Here is a 27916-nt window from a genome sequence, read left to right as displayed (position 1 = left end):
TTTGAATTGTACCAATATAATATAGTATACTATGTATATAAGTATAAATCCTAATAAAGACTTAAGAATAATTTGTTTTATACTAGGTCATTAAAAACGAAATAGATATTAATATATGAAAAATTGATTAAAAAAATTTCCAGGGATATTCCAAATGCCCTCTGAACAACACTGGGAGTATCTTAAGACACTTTGCAATTTAGCTCAAAGGTTGTTTAAAATCTCATTTAAGAATCATGACGAAATTTCCGAAAAAGTATTACACTAGTACAATTTGAGAAACTGCTGTTTAAGATCATAGGTTAACACATTCAGGTCATTACATTTTGTATATTATAGCAAAAGTCTATACCAAATATAATGATACTAGGACTTTTATACTTGGTGTAGGTCACTTCTGATATTACGCCAGAACTTTTTTCAGAAAGCGGACTCGAGACACAATAGAGCTAATATAAATTATATAAATAATTATTATATAATTGTCATCAGTTTATTATTCATCAATGACATTTGATTACAGTTTGATAATGAGAATTTTGTAACATTTTATTCCAATGTATTAAGTATTAAGGTATCCTACTATAGTTTGAACATTTGACAAAAATCCTTTCTGGTGTCTCCTTTGCCTTTGTTTCATTATTTGAATGATATTTAGACTTTATTTATAACGATAATCCTTAGTTTCTCTCCATTCGTATTCCACTAAATCTAAGAATATTTTACTGCCTATGTAGTTAGTGTCTGTATATTTTGAAATATTAAATACATTCTGTTAAGCTTTTTAATGTTTCAAAATGTCTAAAATCTGACAAGGACATACTCTTTCTTTAAATGTGTTTCATTATAAAGTTATTGACTTCATCGATGTGCCAAGTATAATTCGGAATAGGCGTGTCCCAGAGACAATGAAGGGTCGTGTATCTGTAATAATAATGAAATAACAAACATGTTATATTTATAATAAAGATCTATCAGACCTAGCTGTATAAACAGATATCCCTACTTACTTCGATGTATAACCATAAATTTTACGTTTCAGATGCAGGTCATGTTATCACTGATAAATTTGATATTATAAAAAACAAGCATATTCTTTACTCTTTAAAGACCCTTTATACACAATACCTTCTATCATTGATTTTGATGCTTTCCGGGGATATCTGACGAAGGTTTTTATTGAACAATATTTACGTCATGTTTTGGATATGTTTTAGATAGTAAATTGTTTTCCCTATGATACAAAATTCTGCACTTGTCGAAAGGTTGTTTTAATGGTACTAAAGAATTTTATTGAGCCTTTTCTCCATTTATCATAAATGCCTTAAATATCACATCATGCTATATAGATGATCTAAAATGGATCGTTCTGCTGAAATGGTTGAAATTATTTATCCCAAGGAGCTTCAGTTGCAACAATTAGTGTGCTGCTGCTTCATTCAATCAATATTGTTATATTTTCATCCTTCGTAGTTACGCATTCCAATATCGGCCTCTGTCAAAGATGAACAGCGATTTATACCGTTTTGAAGATTCAGTGTTCGCTGGCATTTGGGTCCATTTTAGGTACCCCATCCTACGGTACATGTAGGGACATCAGGTGCTTATTTTTTTCCATTTTGAGCTGAATTTTTGCTTAACAATTTCACTCATTTGAATTTAATGACTCATTCTATCCGATCGCCACATTTCACAGAATAATAAATCATTACATTGGTACATTCAACAGAGTTCCGAAACTATTTCTTTCAACTCTTTGGTTACACTCTGTATCTTCTGTACATCTGCTTTAAGACAATAACATGTACTTTTTAAGACATGCACCTTCTATCAGCCTTTCTCCATTAAAGGTTCATTCTTCTATGCCATTTTATGTTCCTCTTACTTATATAAATTCTACAGCCATCTTTTGTAATAATATGCGAAGTTGCCTCTCACCTTTAAACTTTTCTGTATTTTAGAAGAATTAAATAGAACATGCAAATTATGCACATAAATGCAGAGAGTATCGTTTTATTAACTATAATTATTCAATACTAAGACATGCGGTTGTTGCAATCATTTATCGCACAGGTGTACTTTCACTTCAGTGTAAAACTAAATTCTGACATTGACTGAAATGCATCCGCATGATTTATGTACCGACATGAAACGTCCAAAATTATGGTATTCAGTATGGGGCCAAACTGCGCGATCTTTGACGATTCGTTTCCGCGAACATTCGTAAAAATACGTAGTCGAAACAAGTTCCCAACCTTTTTATATCAACTTTTTCGTAGATCTGGGGCCGTATTCATAAAGCATCTTAAGTATAAGTATAAGAAATTGATTATTTACTTAAGTATTACTTAGGTTAGAAATTTATTTTACATAAGTATATTTATTATTCATAAAACAACTTAATAAGCAATTCTTGTTTTTTATTGTGGACGAAAACATTAAAAAGAACAACATTAATTTCAGACAGATACAACATGCACAATTATGTTTAAAGTGCTTTTATCTGAAAACAACACTTTAATTGTACTCACCACGCTATTTTATTTTCTGACTTAAGTCATTTCTTACGTATCTTAAGTTTTAGCTGTTTTATGCCTAGAACTTAAGTTTTTACTTAGACTTAAGTTGAAATCACCACAAACTTAAGTAAAATCTTGAACTTAAGTCAAAACTTATACTTAAGATGTTTTATGAATACGGCCCCAGGCCATACTTTTAACCAAGTATAAATACAGCCAGTAGAATGAATCGTATACAATATAAATTCCACCTATCGTTTTAAAAGCAAAGCTATAAATTTATCAGAATTCAAATAGATCAAAACTTAACGATCAGCGTTTCCGTAAGTCTTAATTTGCTTGTTTGTTTTGGGTTTAATGCCTTTTTTTAACAATATTTCAGTCATGTGTCGGCGGGCAGTTAACCTAATAAACGTTCCTGGATTCTGTACCAGTACAAACCTGTTCTCCGGAAGTAACTGCCAACTTCCCCACATGAATTATCAGAGAAAAAAGGATGAATGATTTCAGACATAATGTCTTCTATCGAATCCTCACGGAGAACATATGCCCCGCTCGCCGATCGAACTCTCGATCCCGCGATCAACGCTCTCCCTACTGAGCTAAGCGTGCGGGCACGGTTAAGTTTAAATGAATATATATATATCAAGAAGGTTAAAACCCTGATATTGATATTTTCTATTTTAAAAAGTAGAAAACGAAAATCTATATCTCATGGAATAAGACGCAATGATGATATTAAGTGCAAATCCTAAGTCAATACGTCTGTTGCAGACCTTGAGTCAATTCTTTCAAACTATTGTAGACACTCAATGCCTTCTCGTCTCTTAAAAAAGACTAGATGAAGTAGCAAACCAAACGTTATTCAAACACACCTTTTTTTACTCTATATCATGATTTCTTATTCAAAGTTTTACAAAACATATTCTCTGTCCACATATTGACACTCAATCTGGCCATGACATACATTGTCTTAAGATATGCTTTATGACGGCATCGATACACCTAGTATATTTCGGGATAAACGTGGCATTGATTCTGTGCCTATATATTTTATTCACTCTGAAGTTCCGATTGTCTGTTATAGCTATAACACACATGTAATATTTTCACGTACAATAAAGCCGTTTCAAACCTAGATGAACATACAAATACCCCTACTTCAGCAAATGTAAAAAAGTCATAATATTGCTAATCAGATGCAGGTCATGTCATCACTGGTAGTTTTGATATTATCAAAGACAATCGTTTATTCGTAATTCATTTTTAAGGGCCTAAAAATTCGACGTGAAAATGCTGATCCCAATGTATTGTCGTCTTTGAAACGTAATATCTTTAATATTTTCGGTTTCGTATTAGAATTATAAAATAAATATAAATCTACTCCCATCTAAACACAAGTTTGCTTTAAAATATCTGACAAAAAAGTCCAAGAATATCATTCTAAGTATGTTTTATTTCAATAGACAAGGCGGCTAACAATATGATCATCGTTTGATGCTGCCTTATATCAATATTTTAAGAAACGAACTAAATAGTACTAAAGCTTGTACACTGAGCACCTGTTGAACAGCATTCGATAACGGATTTGAAAAAAAAAGTGTGTGGACCTGTGTTGATTAAAAGTTTGTAAAACACCATTCTAAGCTGTTGTATCACAATTTTATTCGTCAATTCATTTTTAATGCGTAAATTCGACGTGAAAAGATCATTTGTGATTGAACCATTGGAAAATTATGTGTTAAAAATCCTTGAATTGATAATTTAGATCTTAACACAAGGTTTAATCAGTTGATGCGATAGTATTTCTATTTTGTATTTTTATAAGACAGCGAGACTAAAAATGTACTTTTGTCGCCTTACAATTTCAATAAATAGCTATTGTTCATGCCTGTTCAATACGTGAAAAAAAAGTGTGTGGACTTGATGATGTTTGTAAAACCCTTTCCTAATTATTGAACAATATTTACGTCAAGTTTTGAAATGCAGTTTTCAGACAAGTCATTTGTATTCCCATGGGAACAAAGTGTGCACACCTTGTTGCATATTTAGTCTTCAGCCCATATACAGTTATACGATAAGATTTCCTTTTTGATTTTTGTATGGCAGAACAGACGAAGGACTCTATAATTCTTTATCTTCACCACAACTGGTTATTATGATATTTGTTTTGGCCTGTTTCATCGGGCACTAATAAGTGGTTGATTTTCTTGTTGCTCTGTCTTCTACAAAAAATAAAAGGTAAGGATGATTTGCATGGAAGTTCAGGTTACATCAGATACAGCCAGAGAGCCATGCATTGCAAAGTAGACCTGAAACAAAATTAATCTGTCACATATAGCAGAAGGATTGTTTAAAAAATAAAAAACAACAAGTTCATATTAATAAAAGATAACAATTTACAAATATAACGTCTATTTTATAGATTATAATTTACCTTCAGGGTAACAAAATACAATTGAAGAAACTACTGAGAGATTTTAAGACCAAAACAAAATTGCTCGATATATCAATATTAATTTGAAACGTAGACTATTCTATTTTAAACACAATTACGTCTTTTTGTAACATTTTCACTAGTATTCAACATTTACAGATATATCAATTCATTAAAGAACAGTTGCCATTAAACACTGAAATTATATATACATGTAGTTTAAAAAAAGTTTTTAATAGGGACATATAACTCCATTGGCTTCCTGTTCAGTGTAGGGTAGAATACAAAATTCTTACACATACATATTAGGCACTCGATGGTCGATCGCCAGCTTATGTGGTGAACACGTTGAAAATATATACGCCATCCAGAAATCTGAGATCACAGAATAATGCATTAAAACTATTGGTGCCCAAATGTCGGACAGTTCGATTTGGTGACTGGAGCTTTCAGACAGCAGCTGCTGCAAGGTTATGAAATGCCCTCCCTTCTGGCATAAGAGAGTTAAGGACCTTGCAAAGTTTCAAAAAGCGCTAAAGACGCATTATTTCATACAATTCTTTGGGAACTAATCTTACTAATTACCTGGTAGAATATTGTAGGTACTTTGCCGGCCAATCAGTTCTAATCAAGAATTCTAGTGTGACAGAATAATATAGACAGCGTTTTTTTTTTCGGTGAGATGTATCATGGATGTTCTCCGGACCGTTTTGGTAGGGATTGACCCAATTATGCGGGACGGTCCGGACCGTTTAGGTGCGAATTGACCCAATTATCCGGGACGGTTTGCATACCATGATGCATTTCACAGACATCATACTGGTTAATTCTGTCTGTTAAATATATAGGATATCTTCTGTTCTATTCTGCTCTAACCTGTGTCTTTGATAGGTCAGTTAATGTTTTTACGATATTGTATTTTGTTTCAAGTTTTGGTCTGCTTACCTTCAATTTAAAATGCTAGTTATCTTATTAGCGTGATTTAATTTTAAATTCTTTTTATAATAGTTAGTTACCATTTTCATTGAACATTATATAAATGTTTTTTATGTAAAGTACTTTCAAACATATTTTTATATGAAAAGAGTGCTAAATAAATGTGGTATATAATAATGATAATATATACTTAAATAGACTTGGTCCTTGGTCCTGCAAAAAAATGGTAAAAAATGTATAGGAAGGGTCCATGGTATATTTTACTGGAAATTATGTAGTTTTACTGTAAAATATGTGTTTAACTGGCAACGAGTTAAATGTTTTCTCTGTGATTAGATTGAAAAAAGCAAGACTGGTAGAATACGGCTCTACTTCCATGTGCATTTTCTGTTTATTTCTAGTACCTGTTTAATGTAATTTGATTTTCTTGTTATCCAATGTTCTTCCTTTTAATCGGTCTAAATAAACTAGTTGACATGTAAACAAAATTTAGTATTTAGTGCGTTGATATTTCAAAGCATTGAGAATGAATCTTAAGTTGTCTAGTGACTATGTAGTAAATACATAGACAGGTGACAGAAAGTCGTGTATGATACATGACTTTATGCCATCAATGATACGCATTATGCTCATAAATACATTTTAGTAAATTTTCCAAAATAACTGCATTAATCAGTTCTTGATTTTGAAAGCATGCATATAAATTTATTTTATACATATACAGGAATTGCAAAAGTCGTTGTCATTTAACTGATGTTGAGGAATAATTTAATGAAGTTTGTATCTTATAATAGATTCCTAAGATTTGAAAAATCTTTTATTTCACTTATAATAAGGACAATGCAAGTATTCTTGAATACGCGAATGAGTATATATATGTTAGTTTTGTTTAAAAAAGTTTTAATACGTGTCAGTTATATGCATGCTATACTCAATTGTAAAGGAAAAGCCCATTCTCTTTTTTTCTAAATTTGATCGGTATATGTTTATTTTTGCACTTAAATTGTCACACTTATTTCAGATATGCAATCCTTATATAATGTTCTTTATTTGCTCATGTCATTCGATTAAAGGTATGTGTATGATAATTGCCTCATCGATAGACTTTACAATTCAACCATGATGTATATTCTTCACAAAACTATATTGTGGTATAAAACACAGATCCAAATATATAGATGAAGGCATACCCCTGCAGGATGCAATATACAAATTATGTTATATAAAATTACACTTTACATACATTGTATTTCCATATTGGTGAATCTTTAAATTGTAAATCTAAAATATCGGAAAATTGTGCCAAACACAATATTTTTCATAGATATATTGCAATCCAAAAATGTATGATTTTAATGTACTTTTATCATTTTACTGCTAAAGCATGGCAGACCATCTTGTTGCAATTAAGCTTTGAAAATGTGTGTGAATTACTGTTATGTGTAGGTGAGAGTTGTAACGATATTTCTGTTTACGCTGACCCCTTGACCTGTCATACAAGTACGAACAAGTCCTGAAGTTAGTCCGTGTGATAAAAATTATGCAAATGATGTACATTTCAAATAATTGCAAAATCTTCAAACTGCAAGTGAAAGTAAAACTCGTACTAAAGTAATGTTATATCTGAAATTAAATAGATGGCTGTTATTACCAAACTTACATACATATTCATGGTAGACGAATAATAATAACCAACATTACGAATGCCAATTTTCGAAATATCCGCCTGCAATTTTGACTAGCTGCAGAAATCCATGATAAGTCGTTGTTGTAAACGGTAAATATTTGCAGGCTCCAAAGTTTCACATAAAAGTTCTTGGTCATTTTTTCCAGTAATTTCTTCGAAATACTCATAACCAACACTAACTTATAGATACAATGTAGACCAACTTCCTGTGTTGTTTGTGAAAATATCTGAAGAACACACAGCAACTTGATGATGTCCCCAATTGTTTTTCGATTAATGAAGGTGCACGCAAAGCTTATTTTCCTGAACAATAGAGTTTTGTTTCCAAAGATGCCTGTAAAATTTCTGTACTGTGTCAAATTGCTAAAGTTTATTTCTTATTTACGTTTATGAACTTTTTAAGATACTTCGTTTTTCCTTTGATGCACTTGATCGCAAATACTACCGAAGACATTTTGATACTTTTACCTTTCGAAAAAAAAAAACAACACTCACAAGCAAAACAACAACAAAAAAAAAACCACCACCACAAACAACAAAACAACAACTTAAAATAAAAAACGCTGCAATTAAGGAGGTAGGTTACCTTAATACTTGTATGTGCACATGTCCAACCGGAAGCTAACGTGACGATTTACGACGACGTTTACGACAAACTAAATGTCTTTGTATAGCCATTCTTCTGAAAACAAATCAAGCACCTGTCTCCGATCTGATGCTTTATCGTTTAATAATGAAGAAATAATGAATGAATTGCCGGAGAAACGCTTCAAAACAATTTTGCCTTAAAATGATTTCATTGACGTCATGACGTTACGTGTCACTAACCGCGCAAAATTTATAGCTTTTATAGTGAGAGTACGTACTTCTGTACATTTCCTTTATTTGAACTATTTTCAAACAGCCAGTATTTGCTGGAATATTTTTTCAGTCTTTTGCTCTGAATAATAATCAATATTTTGCATTTCTTGTAGTTATATTGAAATGTTCTGCGGAATGTAAGAACATGGATGATGGTAACCAATGTTATTTGGATTATAGTTTGGCGAAAGGTTACTTGTTATGGCCATTTTCAAATAAAAGAACTAGCAGTTTGATTTGTAATACCTATATCCATATACCATGGAAACGAAGCCCGTAACCTATATATCTAAATGTAAAATTCAAAAGCGTTGACACTGGTCTATTTGAGGAACACAGCTTCGGCTTTTTATTTTCATTTCAACAATATCCATGAGAATAATAGCAGCATGCTGAACGATTTTCCTATGAAAAATGCCAGACGAAGGGTACTGCTGTAAGTATTTTAAGCTGTGAAATTTGTTTGAATGAATGCAGATAACATGAAAATATAACTTACGTTAGAAATAATATGTTTTAAAGCTACATTAGCAAGAAAGATAATTCTATTCAATATCTTTTTATAAGAAACTACGACAAAAAGCAAGATATAAGCTATTTTGAATATCTCTGTTGCCATGGTTACTTTAAACTTTAAGAATAGTAGGGTACCATGTTAAGTGCTTGGTATTTTGCTAATAGTATTACCCAAATATTCCATGATAGTCATTAACAGAATGGCATTGAAACCGTCGAAAACCCTGTTTTTCATACATATTTGTTTAAAAATGAGAGAAAATAAGTTACCATGGAAACACGAGCCCCGCGACATATACATTTTAAGCTTATATTAGAAAGCTTACGCGCATACTAGTAAAATTACCAATTATGCAGTCTTCTACGGACATAAATGAAACTAAAATATCCATAAAATCAATTAAAAATCAATTAAAATCCATATTTTCCTTCTTCTTTCAATATAAAATACCTTAGGAAGTTCATGTTCTTCAAACCTGGATAAAAGACCATCGTTACAGGCACATCTGCTACTTTTTCCACTCTGTACGGAAACTGTTATCCGTTTGCTGAATAAATGCTTTGTAAAACAGTAAAGCGTTGCTTTTAGACATAAGAACCTAACTATTTGGTTGCAACACACACCAGGACCTATTTCTAAATTTCAGTAATTTACATTTTACTCAAGAGTATTGCCAGTGCTAAAAATTAAAGCATTTTGCGCAAATTATGGAATAAAATTTTGGTTGCCGTTGTAACTAAAATGAAACATTTAAACAATGTCTTGGTCTTGCCTCTAGGGCAAATCCCGATCCCGCCCAGGCTTACTTACTCACATGGAATAACTTGAATCTCTTCTTGTCTAAAGTAATTTGCCATGAAGTGTTTTGGTCTATTGCATTATATAGTTGTTCTCCAACAGTTTTGTTTAAATAATTTCTCAGGGATAAACATTGTCCCCGTCAAGAGTGACTTACATTGCATTGCCATTTAATACTAATATCTGTTATATTGGTGACTTCATATTAGACACTTAACGTATAAATGATTATTATTAAGAGTAATATGTGATAAATGTTTTCAGCAGTCAACACTTCGATGTCAGTGATTTTCTATATGATAGTAATTATAAGTTTCTATTTACCAAATAAATAACATTCTTTTTTCATCATGATATTATATCACCATATCAAGGAAAGGCAATAAATTACATGTTCCCTTGAACACATCATTAAATTAAAAGATGTAAAATCAATCGTAGTGTCCTTCTTTCAAGAGTCAGTAGCATACACTTATGCTCCTTTTGAAGTATTTTTGTTTAAATGATTGATTATATTGTGGTGTTTACTCTATATTTCTCTCGTGTTTGTTTCAAAGTCACGTCTGTTTTTCGTTTGTTACAAAATTACCCAAAATGTAGGCAAAGGTTTAGCTATATCATGATGTTTAAATATCCTTCAGAAAACTTTTAGAGGTAGATGTCGGTAAGATCAAAATATCAAGAAATTTAATGACGAATTTAAAAACATTGGTGTCTTATGAATATAATTAAGCCTGGCATTGAATTTATGTTGATTTTGATGGTGAAAACAAAAGACATGTGATATTTCTTATCATAAATGTTTCTTTTAATGTCTAAAAAATATTTGATAATTTACTTCGATTATTACAAGATTCTTTTTTATGCATTACCGAATAAAATGCAAAACGTTGGTATTGATGCACCCCACATTGCACTCAAAAGTTTCAAGAAAGTTCCACCCGTTGAACATTTAAAGGAAAGCAAATCCGCCAGTGTAAGTCTTTATTCAATGTGAGAACTATTTCAAATTTCCAAATTAAAGTTATTCCGTAGGAATCATACAAATGAGATTTTTTAAAAAGAATGAAAAAGCAACAACACCAAAACAAAAACAACCTCACTTCTATGCTAGCTTTGGTCTAATTTTTTAGACAGACATTGATGTGCGTAGTACTAACATCACTCAGCTTACACAATTACAAAATTACAAATTGAAAAAGGTCATACGTACAAGTATAGGTTAGCTACAATTGTTCAAATATTAATTATCAGTTGTACAAAGCAAAAAACAAAAAAAAAAAAAAAAAACAACATAAAATTGAATAAGTTTTATTTCAATGAAATGAAGAATTTGGTTTTTCCGATAAATCTACCATTATTTTCAAAATGACCGCCAGAAAACATACATACTAATAAGACTTAGCTGTCTCAATAATCGTTGCTGTAACAAAAGTTGTCTTTTTTTCAGCAAATAATTTCCATTGAAAACCACGTCAACAATATGGGCTATTTTTTAATCAAGATCAAGTCAATTTCACAGTAAAATGCGTTAAGATAATGATTGCAATGCGGCTTTTATTTCTTTTAAAAATAAATTTATGACAGTAACTCTCAATTTTCATTCTAAGGGTTTCGAATGTAATGAATACTTTCTGTATCATAATGGCTGCCTTTTACGTGTTACATATAAAGAATCGAAGCTATGATGAAACTGTCACTTTCGCTAAACAGTCGAGTGAAAAAGATCATGGTACAAAAGTTTAGTTTTGAAAATTAAAAGTACATATATAAATTATGTTTAAATAAAAATTGTATTTTTGTCACAATTCAGTTTCTTCGACCTCTATATAAGCTACAAATCCTTATCTTATTACTCAAACGGAATAAGCATATACAGGTCCAAACTGCTCATAATTTATGCCAGATGTACACTTTATGTACGTTTTAAATAAGTTCAAATATATCACAACGCTCAATCCCACCTGTTAACTGCAACAAAAACATTTCAATGTGCAGGTCTATGAAACAGTTCCATAACTATAAACCTAACCGCCTCGGTAGCCTAGTGGTAGAGCGTCCGCTTCGAGTGCGGGAGGTCGTGGGTTCGATCCCCGGCCGCGTCATACCAAAGACGTAAAAAATGGTACTAGCAGCTTCCTCGCTTGGCGCTCAGCATTAAGGGGATAGTGCTAGGACTGGTCAGCCCGGTGTCAGTATAATGTGACTGGGTGGAGTATCATGCCACGTGTCTACGGCGTGATATTCAAGTGAGGCAGCACTATAAAGTTGGGCATTGTGCTCACTGCTACAAGTAGACATCGTCGTATATATGACTGAAAAATTGTTGAAAAAGACGTTAAACCCGAACACACACACACACACACACACATAACTATAAACTGAGCATTTCATAAAATCAAGTAGAGTGTCGCGTATCGTATCTCTATGTTATTTGGTCTTATGAGTAATGATATTATTCATGATATTATTGCAACGAAATCAATCATTTAACAAAAAATATTTTCTTTTACAAATATGAATATAAACATCAATGCATCACAGGTCTGCTCCAAACAAATAATGCTTACCTCGTAAGCATGAACATACGCATCTATGCAGGTATGACGAACTTATCCAAAACAGTAACTTTTCGCCAAATTTCAAACGTCAAATGTTGGAAGAATATTTCATGTATTTGTTGTTCTTCTCGCGACATCTCATACACCAAATGTTACTCTATATTTCTGTCATAATTATTTTGTACATTAATGTTATAATGTGTTTGTTTTTGCAGTTCTGAAACATACGTTACCGAAATTAACTCACTTAATGTTTTAAAGACATAACAAAACTGTCCTTCACTTCTTTGAATGAATTAGTTTTTGTACTTACTAACATTTGTTAAAAACACGTATGGACATAAAAGTAATATCTAAAATTATTATAGACAAAGAAAATGGTGTATGTGAAGAAACGTGTTTTTTTCCCAAAACTGACATCTGTTCACACCCATGTTGTAACTGAATATGTATAAAGGGCTATAAGAATATAATTTGCAGTGTTTATATACTTCTGGAATCACGTTAGCAACTGAATATGTAATTAATATAAACCAGTAATATCAGAAAAGAATACAATCTTATCATCCAAAACACAAACGCATTGAAAATGTATCAGCCATTGTCTTGAAGTCGCCAGATTGCAACAAATCCCATACACTGTCCTAGGTTTGATGTTACTTAACGTTCTATGTAATCTTGTTAACATTTGTTTTATAACGTGTGTTTCATCTTTATGATGCTATATAAAATGACCGAGTAGGTTCTTTGCCATGCCATTTAGCATGATATGTGCATTAGTCAGGCAGAATAATATATGAGATATGGAATTGAATTGATGACCTTTAAAACCAAGGTAACGTACGTTTGATTCTTAGAAAACCGCCATGTTTTGTCTTTATTTTTGATGAAACTCGAATATTTTCAGAGTAAAATACTGTACCAAATTAACAGGTAATTATAGGTAATACTTTTTGAGCTAGGCACATCATTAGGTGAAATTGTGCTTTTCTAACTATGTCAGGGATTAAAACTCTGGAAATAGGGGTCAGAGTCTGACAAAAAATAGAAGGTGCGCATGTTTATATCATGACAAAGACTCATGCAAGTTTTCTTCACCTTATATCAAATACCGTTTGAGCTAGGTGCGTCACAAGGTGAAAATGTGCTTTTTTGACTATTTCAGGGACCATAACTCTGGTAAAAGGGGTCAGAGCCGGACGAAAAATAGAACCGGGCGCAAAATTAGATAAAAATGTGCATTTGTGACTATTTCAGGGGCCATAACTCTAGAAATAAGGGACACAGCTAGTAAAAAGATAATATGTGCGCAAATTCATATCATTTTTAAGACGCCTGCAAGGTGCCATCGATCTATATGAAATACTTTTTGACCTAGGCGCGTCAAAATGTGAAAATGTGAGGTTTGACTGTGTCAGGGGCCATACCTCTGGATTTAATAGGCGGAGCCAGACAAAAGTTTGGAGGTACGCAAGTTCATAACAGGTTAAAGACTCATGCAAAGTTTCATTAATTTATATCAACTACCTTTTGAGATAGCGCGTGACAAACTTCGGACGGACAGACGCACAAATGCACGGACAAGACAAAATCTATATGCCCCCACCACTCATAGGGGTCACAATTAAGATAGGAGTAGATAATCTGAGGCCATTTCTTGACTGCACAATTTTTCTTCCTTTAATCGTGTTGCTTCGTATGTTTAATTACCCGAACCCTCTTTTTCCCAGTTTGAGAGTGTACCACTTTTTACTCACTTTAACTCGTGAGTAAATCAATTATTCACTTATCCCTTGTTACTATAAGTACAAATACAACAAAAACAGAATAGGATACGGGCAATTGTATTTGACACCATTTCGATATACAAAGCAATTGAATAGTTTAATTCAATGTATTCTGTATTTTTTCCTGGAGCCAGGGAATCTTTGATTTACCTGCAAAATACTAAAATACTTTAAAGCAACAGCAAGAAAAGAAACACCAAAATGTGCCTATATTAACAGAAAAAGGAGTAAATTTTGTATACCATTGTAAAATAACGGGCGGGTGGGTGGGATAAATTGTTGTAAGTAAGAAATAACTTTCTGGTGTTAAATTCTTGCCCCGAGTAACTAGAACACTTGTAATGCAAGTTTTAAATACTATACTATACACTGACGCTTAACCACGAAAATAATCGTGCAAAGCAAGGCTAATAATGCATAAACAAAAATATGTTAAATACTTTTGAGGCAAGAAAGAAAGCAGGGACTGCAATATAGTAACGACGTGAAACGTGAATAATTTCATTTACTCACTTTAACTCGTGAGTAAATAAATTATTCACTTATCCCTTGTTACTATAACTACAAATACAACAGAAACAGAATAGGATACGGGCAATTGTATTTGACACCATTTCGATCGAGCAAAACAAAGAAGGCTTTATACTTAATACACAAACACTCGAAGAGAATGCGAATACATAGAAATTGATATTGCTTAACCTATGAACACAAGTAATAATAGTCATATCCAAAACTTAACCGAGTTGAAGCAAAGAAGAATAATAAAACATTACTCATATGAGTCATAAACTGTAGTGTATACAAACTCCATGGAATTCTGATTGGCAATCTCGTTGTTGCTCGCCGGTTACTGAAGTTTTAAAACGAAGACGTCTCTGAAATTTCGTTTATGAAACCAATGATTAAACAAATAGGATAATGGCATAAAAATGTAATAAATATAGAGAAGTCATAAAAAGAGCTTTCAAAGCTAATTAAAGCATCACAAGTAAGCTTTATCAGCGTCGAATCCAACATAACAAATTAACTTCCAGAGCGTCACCTAAAATAACAAGTGAGCTTTCACAGCGTCACCAAACATAATAAGTGAGCCTTACAGCGTCACATAAAAAAAAACAACATGTGAGCTATCACAGCTTCGCAAAAAACATATCAAGTGAGCTTTCAAAGCGACTTTTCAAAAATAAGAAGTGAGCTTTCACAGCGTCACATCAAACATAACAAGTGAACTTTCGCAGCTTCACACAAAACATATCAAGTGAGCTTTCACAGCATCACATCAAACATAACAAGTGAGCTATCACAGCTTCACACAAGACATATCAAGTGAGCTTTCACAGCGTCACATCAAAAATAACAAGTGAGCTTTCACAGCATCACACAAAACATAACAAGTGAGCTTTCACAGCTTCACACAAAACACTTCACGTGAGCTTTCACAGTGTCACATCAAAATAAAAAGTGAGCTTTCACAGAGTCACATCAACATAACAAGTGAGCTGTCACAGCGTCACATCAAAATAAAAAGTGAGCTTTCACAGCGTCACATCAACATAACAAGTGAACTTTCACAGCGTCACATCAACATAACAAGTGAGCTTTCACAGCTTCACAATAAAGTCAAATTCGCAACATCGTGCAAATTTCCATCTCGCACCGAAATGAAGAAATGAACTTCGAAAATCGCTTACCTTATTAATGAATAACTCACTTGCACAATAACAGTGTTCAGGATAGGAAATCGATATGGGACAATTTTATCCTCTGGTATGTCATTGTCACTAGACACACACTGCACTACATTGCGACAGTCTAAAAATCAAATTCTAGTTATAGTCAACAAATAATTTAAAAGTAAACTGATATGTACGCTTCGATATCTATGAAATATATCATAAATATATAACCAGTTATAATAATTCAATAACTCAATATATTTCATGGAAATGAAGAATTATTATTAAAACGCACAAAGTTAATCAAAACAACACAAATGTCTAGGTTTTAAAGAAACCGACAGCCGTTCCTTAACACTGCCCTTAACATTCCCCTTGGCGGACTCAGAACGCCATCTATCGTGTTTTTCCAATATCAGAACTTTTCAAATTAAGTGCTTCAGAAATCCTGAGAAAGCAAGAAAAACTTACGACAAACAATGTAATAATTCTCAGATCTAACAACAAACAATTTTCAGAATTGGTTACGACAGACAACGGGTTGACATTATGAGGTTTGACAAAACAACTTGATACACACAGTTTTTCTCTAATAATTCGTTAACAGCAACATCTACAAAATCTTTGTTTTTCAAAGCTGATAAATCATTTCGTTAATGAAAGGATGGAGGCTTTTCCGTCATTGGAAATACATAGCCCTTTTCAATAAAATCAATAATTTCATTATTAGACGGACAAAAACGAAATGCAATTTTTCAACCTTCCTTTAACGAAATCTGATTGGATGTTTACTTGGCTCTTCGCATATTCATAAAAAAGTGCACATTCTTTCAACTGGTAAATAGTCTGGTCAAAAACAGATACTTATCGTAATCTGAAAGTCTGTCATGAAAGTTACTTTTTGAAAATCCTCTTGTTTCGTCAGCTGGCGGCTTGGATACTGTGGCTGTCGGTTTGCCGGCTCCACAGGGTTGTTGTCCCATGAATCCACGTGGCCCGGTACAAACGTTGGCGTAGTGGCCTTCTTGGTCACACCTGTAGCAAACAACGTTTCCTACATCAAAACGTTGTCCTTTCATAGTTCTTGAGAATCTAAAGTTGCGACAAGAACTAGAACGAGAACTGACATCCAACATATTAGATTTTTTCTCTGTTTTTTTTTTTCATGGCGCGCTCTTCTGCGCGACAAATTCTCTTATCATCCTCAGAGTCTGAGGCAATTTCCAAAAGTTCATATTCATTAATGGTAGCCCAGCCTGAATCAGAACTATTAGCAATTCTAATAAGTTTATTTCTATGTTTAATAGCACTCCTGGCCTCTTTCACAAATCCAAGGGCTTTAGTAGCCTCTCGATATGATACTGCTTTCTCTATGTTGTCAACTATGTCTAATACAGAAGAGTTAAACTCAAATTGTTTCTTGTTAGAAATGTTTTTGAATGACAAGACTGAATCACGCTTTTCCTTTCTTTGCTGCAGAAGAGGCTGTCCACTCCGAATCCCTTTTTTAAATCACTCTGAAGACTCTCGAATTTGTTGTCAAAATACTCTTTCAGTTCTTCCACAACTTCTTGCCGAGACTCTCTCTGAATGTGCCCATGTGGAGAATTTTCCCGCGACATAATATATAAGATAAGTTGTTGTACGTAAGAAATAACTTTCTGGTGTCAAATACTTGCCTTGAGTAACTAGAACACTTCTAATGCAAGTTTTAAATGCTATACACTGACGCTTAATCACGAAAGAAATCGTGCAAAGCAAGACTAATAATGCATAAACAAAAATATGTTAAAGACTTTTGAGGCAAGAAAGAAAGCAGGGACTGAAATATAGTAACGACGGGAAACGTGAATAATTTCATCCCATTATTAATCAGCGTGTACTGATATACTGTCATTTTAATGTTTACTTAGTTTACAATATCTGCTGAAAATAAAAACAAGGAAGAATATCCAACAGGGAAAGCCACGTTCCCAAAACGCAGTCTCCCCAAAGACACACACGAACAACTGCACACATACACAAAATAAATACGCAATGACAAAACAAACAAATACAGGAACACAGTTGGGCACCGCCTTGGAACGGTCAGTGGCAAAACCACCACTGGGGAGTTTAAACCGGTGAATGGTGCACCTAACCTAACTCTTTCTCCCACCATGATTCAAAGTCAAAAGACAGTGTAAATAAAAGTTATCCCCGCCAGGTGAAACCCTAACATACGTAAAGGCAACAAAGGCACGTAATTGAAAACACAAAAATGCTCATGTATATATAGATATAAAAATGCAATCATTAAGAACCTAAAACATATGTACTCAGTGCCTTTGCAGAAGACAGAGCAACAAGGGAAACACCCTTAAAGGCCCGACGAAATAGGCCAGAAGACGGAAATCATAATAACTCAGTCCTAGTGGGATTTAAGAACTACTTATCATAGAGTCATTCACCTGTTCCGTCAGACACAATCAAAGAGGAAAGCGTAGCGTCCAACTGTAAAAGGGCTGAACACCAAACATGCGGTGTGTCTCAAAACAGTTGGGTCATAACCTCTTTTTATAAAACGTTTAATCACTTTACTAAATACAATTGGAAAATTGCCATGACCAAAAATCTTACGAAGTTTGTAAAACACATCCCCATAAAAAGCGGGTTTTGAAATACTTTCTCGCAGAAGTGTCTTTAAATTGCTAATGTATTTCAAAATCAAATCTGAATTATGATAGTAAAATTTGAAAAAGTATTTACATAATTATAATAACGGTAGCCCTGATAAAGAAGCTTATTTGAAATATATAAGTTAAGTTCATTGAAATCCTCAACATGACTGCACGCTCTTGCAAACCGAATTAACTGGGAAATATATACCCCATAAGATGTAGCCTGGGGTACATCCCCATCCAAATGGGGGAAATTTACAATACTGAAATTAAAATCATCCCACTTAAAAATAAATTTTGGTATGTATAAAATTGTCGTAAATAGAGAGATGTTAATCTAAAAATGAAGCAGTATTATCCGAGTTATTAGTTTTATTTAACTGCAGCTCCCTGTGGTAAATATTTTCCACTAACTGATAAAAAATAGGAGTTTTCATATTTAGTATATCATCCAGGTAGCGTGAAGTATTATTAACAAATGAATATCTCAACTAATACAAATGTTCTAGATTTTTGGTGAAATTTGTCCATTAAAAATCATTAAATTTGATTAGGCCACTTTGTGGCTCTGTGATGAAAAAAAGTGTTCAAGACAATTTACAATGCAACATATGTGTGTGAATATCCATTTAATAGTTATTTTAACATGAAAGTTCAAAGTAAAAAGTTTGAACCATTTAAAAAAAAAACAGACGGAAATTGTGTTCCTGGCTGGTCAAATAAGAAATTACCCCACCCACTCTAAATGTGAATGTCTATAAAAGTTTGTCAAAACTGGTAACAGTAACACTTGTAAATGGAACTCTATACACATAGGTATTAGGTAGGGGGCCAATAAGGTCTACCATGCATCCCCCCTAGACTTTTTTTTCATAGGTACCAAATTGTTCGGCAGGACCAACTCTTTCGAAATAAAAAATGTTCCCATGAAAAAACTTTTTTGAACTATATATGATTTCACTGTTTCCATGGCAACCGTTCATTTTTGGAAAGGACAACCATATGAATGCTAACCAGTCATATCTTGGTCTGATTTGGTGATAAAACAATAAAAATGGAATCAAACTGGAGCTAAGACATTGGCCTTAAAATAGCAGTATTTTTATGTTAATTGACACATTTGCATATTCATGAATATTAATGAGAATTTTATGAAATGACAATTTTTACGGAAAGCATTTATGTCAATTCTTATTTCTATAATGGTCATTAATATCCATAATAATAACTATTGTTGTTCAAACCTATAAATCAACACAAAAGTGGCAGAATCTATGTAGCAAGATGCCCTGTACACAATAAATAAATTAGAAAGTGTGCTGTTTATTTTATCCAATAATAACTACTTTCCTAAATGTTACTATGTTGAAGACGTTTGCTAATGTAAGCTATTTTAAATTGAGTATTTATGGATTGTAATAAGCTATAAGCAATTGCGTATAAATGATTGCTCATTTCATTTATTAAAAAAGGAAGTACAAAACTACTCCTTGCCACTGAAAATCAATAAGCAATCTATGTAGCAAGATTTTGCGCTTGTCAATTTAAATGTGCCATCATCAGAAACTTTAAATCATTTCTGTTCCTGCTAGTATTGTATTTCATAATCACTAAAATTAAAAACCTTCCTTTAAAAAATTCGAAAAAGAAAATTGCCATGGCAAAATTGCTATAGCTGAATCTTGTCATGGCAAAATTGCCATGGCCGAATCTTGCCATGGCAGAATCTTGCAATGGCAAAAATGCCATGGCAATTTTTTGCAATGGCAAAATTAAAAAAACTAAGAAATTAATATGGAACATCATATTTCTACCTATACATACGTTTGGAAATAGTTAAAATCATTTTATAAGAAAAATGAAAAAAAAATGCCATGGCAAAATGAAGAATGGCAAAAGACCGTTTTGCCATGGCAAATTCAATTTTCTCGTACTTATTTACAAAAAACTAGTAATGATATTATATCAAAACATACTAACTTTAAAATAGGTGGGTTAATGTAACAATTTAAGGCAATTTTCATTTTTGTAAAGCGCGTATAGATATGGGCTGAATTTGCCAAATACCGGCGTGGCTAAAAGAAACCGACGGCTATTTTAGAAAATAATAGTTTCTAAGTTTTAAATCAATTTAATTGTACCTTACAGTTTTGATCTGTTCTAAAAGTCTCTCAGTGTTTTCTTAAATAGTATTTTGTAACACTGATGGTAAAGTTTTTACTCCATAATAGGTATGTTTAGCTAATTTGCGTAAAATTGACCACTACCACAACCAACGTCTCAGGAAACAAGATACCACTAAAATTTAATAAAATGATATAATTAATTGTTATCAATAAAATAACAATTATGTGAACTATCTTGTTTGGAAATGTAGTTTAAACATCTTTTTGAAGGAGGAATCAGTATGTAACATACTTTACACATGTTACGTTACCATTTCAATAACCATGTTTTATTGCATCAATTATTTAGAAAACATAGATCAGACAGTTTTGATCTGGTCTTAATGTCTCTCTGTGTTTTTTTAGAATAGTATTTTGTTACTCTGAAGGTAAATATTTTTTCTACATTAGGTATTTTAGCTTATTTACATAAATTAATCTATGCTAAAACATACATCTCTTGAAACAAGATCTAACTAAAACTGAACAACATGATGAAATAAACTGTAATCAATAAACATGCGTTATTTGAGCTATATCATATAAAATATAGTGTCAATACTTATCTGAAGGAAGAATCTGTTTGTTACATACTTAACACATGTTGCGTTACCATTCCAATAATCTTGTTTTATTGTATCGTTATTTTCTCAGAAAATAGCAGAGGAATATTTAGTTATCAAGTTATTAAATACTCTTACAAAACAGTATAGTTCAATAGTTCTCAAGCAATGAGATTTTTTCCATAACTGCGCTTTAAACTACGTTACCACTGTATTTTGCTGTATTTACAGATATGTAGGAAGAAACTTGAACCATTGTTATCAATGTTTTGATATCATTAATTTGTTAAAACTTTAAAGTATTAATTCTAATATTCTTTTTATACTTTTGTTAACCAAGAAATCATCTGAAAATTCATTACACATTCAATGTTCCTTTTTCATTTTGAATTAATGCATCTATCAGTTTAATTATACTAATATCAGTTTCTTAATTATGCTGTCCTTGTATTTGATTAATTCAGTATTGTTTTCAATAATTACATTTAACATTCATTGATTATGTATTTTTATGTATATATTCTGTATATGTTAATTATGTATATATAAATCCCTGCTAACATCCATACACTTATAATAGTGTTATAATTTGGGGCTGCCTTTCATGGAAAATGTTTTTTAATGAAATATTTATTCTGTTTTGTGTGATTGTGAAGTGTATCTATGGAGTTATTTACGTAAGAAATAAAGCAATTTGTTTTTGAGTTTGAGAAAATCATGCATTGTATTGAGACATGTATGGGCTTATTAATAAATTAATCACTGTTGAAAAGCAGCACTGAACAAAAACCAAAAAAAAAAAAAAAACAAAATGAAATATTCAGGTACTTAAAGTAATTTTTAGATTTAGATTGATGAAATTGCAAAAAGCTGTCAAGAATGTGAACAATATTAAGTGTTTGAAAACCAAAATTTTTAAGAAAACAATTATATAAGGCTATTCAAAACTTCTAGGAAGATACTGAGTGCCTTCTTAACGACACTTCAGAGTTGCTAAAACATGTTGCAATTGACTTTACGAAGATTCTTTAGAAGCAAAGAAGGCAACCAAGCAAATAAATAGCAAACTCAGTTGGGTCAAGCCTGTTTATGAGAGGTAATGAAGTGTGAAACACACCTTAAGGCCCCCTAGGGCTGGCTTAAGAGGAATTCTACTTTAGTAAACATGGTCCAAAAGGGCCAGAAAAACTAACAACACTGAAACCAAGAACGAGGAGACATTTTATAAACATCACATGGCTCTTAAAGACTTTTTTTGTGATAGCAAATATTTTTTTAAGATGATCCTTATGAAACATAACAACACAACCAAGCAAAATAACAGCTGATTTGATTTGATTGTGTCTCTCCATTAGATGTAATGAAATGTGAAATTGCCCTCACATCCCTAGCATTAGCTTAAACAGTGTTCTGTAATAGTAAAATTGTATGGATTAGTTAAAATCTGAGTCTAAAATTAGATGAAATGTCTGAACAATATGAACTGCACACAATTTGAGGCAGCAGTGTTACAAGAAAACCACATTCTGCACGTCTTGATTAAGATGTGACTTACGATATTTTCACTTTAATGTTACCTAATGTAGAATATTTGCTCTCTTGTTGGTTAGCTGTTATGAATAATATGTTGCTTTATGATATATTATTAATAAGATAGAAAGCAACTGACAAGAGCAGATCATAGGCTCTCAAAAATCACTTTATTTTTATGAATGACATTTGATTACACTTTGATTCTGAAGCAATTTGTATCATGCTCTCAAGTTTCTTGCCACAGTTTGAACTTTTGACAAAGACAGGTCATACCTTTGTCATAACCTTTGGTACGTAACTTAATTGATAATCAAACTTTATTTGTTATGACTGATGCATAGCTTCTCTTAGTAGTGTTTCTCTCAAAGTTCCGGTATATCCAGGAATATTCAATCACATAATACAATTTAGCCTTGTCTGTACAATTTAAAATATTAAAAAAATACATTCTGTCATTCTTGTAAATGTTTCAAAATGACAACAAAAGTTTTCTTTATTTCTTCTATAAAGTTTTATTTATTTCTTATATCTTGATTTGGTATCACTTAAACAGTTTTGTCAACCTGGTAAAAGTTTTAAATCTTAAGTGTTAACTTAAATACCTGCATATTTTCTTTTGTTTGTTAGTTTTGGTTGAGCACCCCTTTGCAACAGAAATTCAGTCATGTAATGTTGAGTAAACCTAACAAGTGTCCCTGGATTCTGTACCGGAACTATTCAGTTCTCTACAGGCAAGTTCTAAGTTCTCCGTATTATACAGGTTTCAGACACGATGTCTTTATTGAATCGTCATGGAGAGCAAAGGCCTCATCCAGAAATCTGACTCAAGACCCTATGATTCGTCCCATCGAGCTAGGGTTGGTTTTGTATAATTATGTTCTTATAATGCTACTATTTCTAAATTAGAAAAAAAAAACTTTTTATAAAACTTGATTTTTACTCACAGGACGACTGCACATATCAGCTGTATGATCATAATATTATGAACGCACAGATGGATATTATTGTATGTTTTATTGAAAGTCTATCTAAAATTATAGTTACATGGATGTTGCAATATATATTTTAGGCAATTTCTGAAATAACAGAAGAACACTTTCTTTTTTTTTTTTGTTGGATTTAACGTCGCACCGACACATGATAGGTCATATGGCGACTTTCCAGCTTTAATGGTGGAGGAAGACCCCAGGTGCCCCTCCGTGCATTATTTCATCACGAGCGGGCACCTGGGTAGAACCACCGACCTTCCGTAAGCCAGCTGGATGGCTTCCTCACATGAAGAATTCAACGCCCCGAGTGAGGCTCGAACCCACATCGATGAGGGGCAAGTGATTTGACGTCAGCGACCTTAACCACTCGGCCACGGAGGCCCCAGGAAACCTTCTTAAAACTTACCACTAACAGTTTAGATAAATCAGTATGTGACAATTTGGGCTTCAATTTCTTCTTAGATATCTTTTTAAAAAGCAATGGTCGTGGTAACCTATTTTAAAGTGTGTTACGGAAAAAAATCACACTGTTTGACAAATAAAGAAGCATATTGTGCTATTATAGTACAAAATAAGTAATATTAATTATGTTTCTGGAATATCTTCTAAATAATTGATTCAATACAACAAGGTTGCTGAAATGGTAACGTAACATGTGTAATGTATGTTACATTTTTATTCTTCCTTCAATAAAGTGTTAACGCGATGTCTTCGAACATTATAGACCACATAAAAATTGTTATTTCATTGATAACAATTAATTATAGCATTTTATTCAGTTTTATTGGTCTCAGAATTTTATTCATTGTTTGTGACACTGGTTCATTTTATGCAAATTAGCTGAGAACATCCAGTTTTGAGAAAAAAAATACCATAAGAGTAACAAAATAATATATTAAAACACACCGAGAGACTTTAAGACCAGATCAAAGCTGTTTGGTTCATCTAAATTGATTTGAAACTTAGAAAATGTAATTTCTTAACAAAATTTTGTCATTTTGTAACATTCTGTTTATCATCTATACGCTTGTCCTTTTCAAAAATGAACGATTGCCATGGAAACAGTGAAATCATATATAGTTCAAAAGAGTTTTTTCATGGGAACATTTTTTATTTTGAAAGAGTTGGTCCTGCCGAACCATTTGGTACCTATGAAAAAAAGTCTAGGGGGGATGCATGGTAGACCTTATGGGCCCCGTACTAAATATTGTCATAAAATATAAAGAAAAAAGAAAAAAACATTATACCTAGCTGGGACCTCTCTTTGGAGGAGTGCAGATTAAAGACAAACGTTTATGTCATTACATATATGTTAATATTTTCAATAGGCAACGAGTAAGGACTATGCATGTGTTGCTCATTTATGAATTGTTAATAATTATGACGTCATGCTGTTATGACAATATGTCTCCAAGTAACAGTTGAGAGAATATAAAATGAATTGTGTAAGTATATTCTATTTACATCAATATTTTTAGAGAACCAGTTTTTAAAGTGTTCTTGAAAGGAATCATAAACAAGACTGGAATAGCTAATACAGTTTTACAGTACTTTTATTTATCGCTTTGAGGAAAAACTGTATGACCCTTTAAAGCATTTTTTATTATAGAATAGTAAATATACCTTTTGCTCAAACAAATACGTCATATGTTGTACTGCTTAGGTTCTATTAGTATCAGTTGGGACTCCCAAAAGGGGAAAAAAAATTTTAATAAAAATAAAATCATTGGTTAAAAAGATTTTTAATTCCCTTTAATTTTATTTTTTTTGTTTCTAATATAATTTTGGTTTTTTTTGTTTTTTTTTTTTTTTTTTTGTTTTTTTTTTGTTTGGGTTTTTTTTTGGGGGGGGGAAAAAAAATTTTTTTTTTTGGTGTTTTTAAAAGTTGCATAACGCATTTTATAATATGCTTGAGAGAAAATATTGGTTTTTATTATAAAACTAATTATCATTGTGTTGATATAGATGTTTTCTTTTTCACAGTTTAATCTTATTGTATTATATTTTCAAATTTTCTATTTGATTTGTTTGTGATCATATTGAGATAAACAACTACATTTCTTTTGTATTTCTAGTAATAACTATTAACGGCAATGTTTAATTTGTCCTGAATTAATGTCATATTATAACTGATAATTCTCTCTTTTTAAAAAAATCATAATGATCATAATCCTATTAAACACAAAATGTAGTACACAAATAAAATGTAAATATAGGGTGTAATATACTGATACAAGGTGTAATAGAAGATGTACTACATGTATACAAGATGTATACAATGTTAATAATAAATACAAGGTATAATACAAGGTGAAATATACGGCTGGAAGGTGTAATACACAGATACCTAGTGTCATAGAGAGATGAAATACATATGCTGTTGCAAGGTATGATACAAGCTGAAATTGTGGTGCATATATACAATGTAATACAGGATTAAAAGGTGTGTTACACAAATACATGCTGTTTCACTTAAATACTTTGTATAATGCACAGGTAAATAGTATAATGAATACATGCAAGGTTGTGATATACAAATACATTGTGTAATACACATACAAGATGTAAAACACCACACCATGTGCATTGCACAGATACAAGGTGTAATTCATAGGCATATAGTGTAATACATACATGCAGTGTACAACATGTAGATATATCATATAATACACAACTACAAGATGTAATACAAAATTTGTAGCACAAAGTCACTATGTGTACACCATAGTAAGCTGTTATGTACAGATATGTGTAAGGTACCAGGAGTAATAAAGAGGTAAAGGTTGTGATAACCTGATCAAAAACATAATGTAACTTAAAGACACAAATAATATTTCATAACCACACGGAGTAATACAGAAATATATATCGTATAATACATAGATACAATGTGTAATACGGAGATGTACAATGTGATACACAAATACATGCTATAATATATAGATTATACACATATTAAAGATGTAATATATAGTCAGAAGTTGTAATATAAGGTGTAAGGTATAGTACACAGACGAATAGGAGTTTAAGGCCCAACTATTTTTTTCAAGCCATATACATTTGAACATTGATTGTATCTGATGGTACAGGCGACGGACTCTCTAAAATTCCTCCAGGACTGAGTTTTTTTTTTGAAATTTGTCTTCTGGCTTGATTCGTCGAGCCTTAAGGGTAATTTGTGTGGTTGCTATATCTTCTTCGAAGTATTTGTGCATTAAGTACACGCTTTTTTGGTTCTTAATGATTCTTTTTATAGAAATTTACAAAAGCTCTTTGATGTTTTCCTGTTGCAATTGCATATTTAGAGGGTATAACCTTTATTTACGTTGTCCTGTGACTTTGAAATATGGGTTGGGTAGAGTGCGTACTTTTGTTGACCCGTTATCATATTTAGATGTCGAGAAGGACCAATGAAAATGGAGTGTTCAACCGAAAACATGACCTCCTCCAACGCTGACTTGTCTCGTGACCGTGTAAAATTTGTCTTTGAATGTTGTGTTAAAATTAACTTTTTCCAAATAATGGATATACAAGATTAAAATCATAACACTTTTTGTAAATGTTTTAACCCGAACTATGTGGGACAATATAATGCCGTTTCAGAATGATTGCTAAGAAGGATATGACATTAATTATCAGTGATCAGTAATATCATGAACTATTGTGGTTTGCGCCGAAACAATTTGAATTAAGTTATAATGTTTAAACTCTTACCCAACAGAGTGTTTTTCAATTTCTAGATTATTACTTAATGTGGAATTCATTCAAAGGTTGTTTCTGTTACATTTGCTTAATCATACTCTCATTTATATACGATGATTTTGTATAACAAAATTTTTGTATTTTTCGTTTAACAGGCAAACCAATCGCATACTGGCTTTGAATAACGGACAAAAAAGAAGAAGGTAGCAAGTACCGATATTATATGCATTAAGACGAACATCGTTCCCGAGACAGAACATAAAACAAAGAAAATAGGTACAAAAATGTATATTATTATTTACTATAAGTATGATGATACAAAAGAATGCGATTTAAAAGGGTTTGTCCCAATGTCAGAAAGGGAAATCCTTCCTTTCCGTCTATATTTTTCTCCGTTCGCTGTTTCTTTGTTATTGCTTGCCTTAAATGGTTAAAAACTCTGTATTGTTGCGCGGAAGATTAGTATGTGGAGAGAGTGAAGAACGAAAAATGTACAGATACAAAATGTTAACGTACATACAA

General features: G+C 32.2%; 1 long non-coding RNA gene across 3 annotated transcripts in view; it reads right to left on the bottom strand.

Moving 5' to 3' along the window:
• LOC123539641 (uncharacterized) overlaps positions 1-21345 on the bottom strand; it is a 30195-nt gene extending 8850 nt beyond the window's left edge. Inside the window, exons 1-3 of one of the 3 annotated variants that reach the window (XR_008372115.1) lie at positions 15798-21345; positions 9408-14981; positions 8166-8261 (exon numbers count right to left, since the gene is read on the bottom strand). This is a non-coding gene — a long non-coding RNA (uncharacterized LOC123539641). Of the gene's footprint in view, positions 1-8165; positions 8262-9407 lie in introns of all 3 variants that reach the window. The other 2 variants (XR_008372114.1, XR_008372113.1) reach the window with 2 other exon arrangements.
• Positions 21346-27916: the final 6571 nt, after the last annotated feature.

This window comes from Mercenaria mercenaria, chromosome 8 (genome assembly GCF_021730395.1).
Source record: "Mercenaria mercenaria strain notata chromosome 8, MADL_Memer_1, whole genome shotgun sequence".
NCBI lineage: Eukaryota > Metazoa > Mollusca > Bivalvia > Venerida > Veneridae > Mercenaria > Mercenaria mercenaria.
Note: the sequence above shows the minus strand (reverse complement) of the source record. Positions and strands in the feature narration are given on the sequence as shown.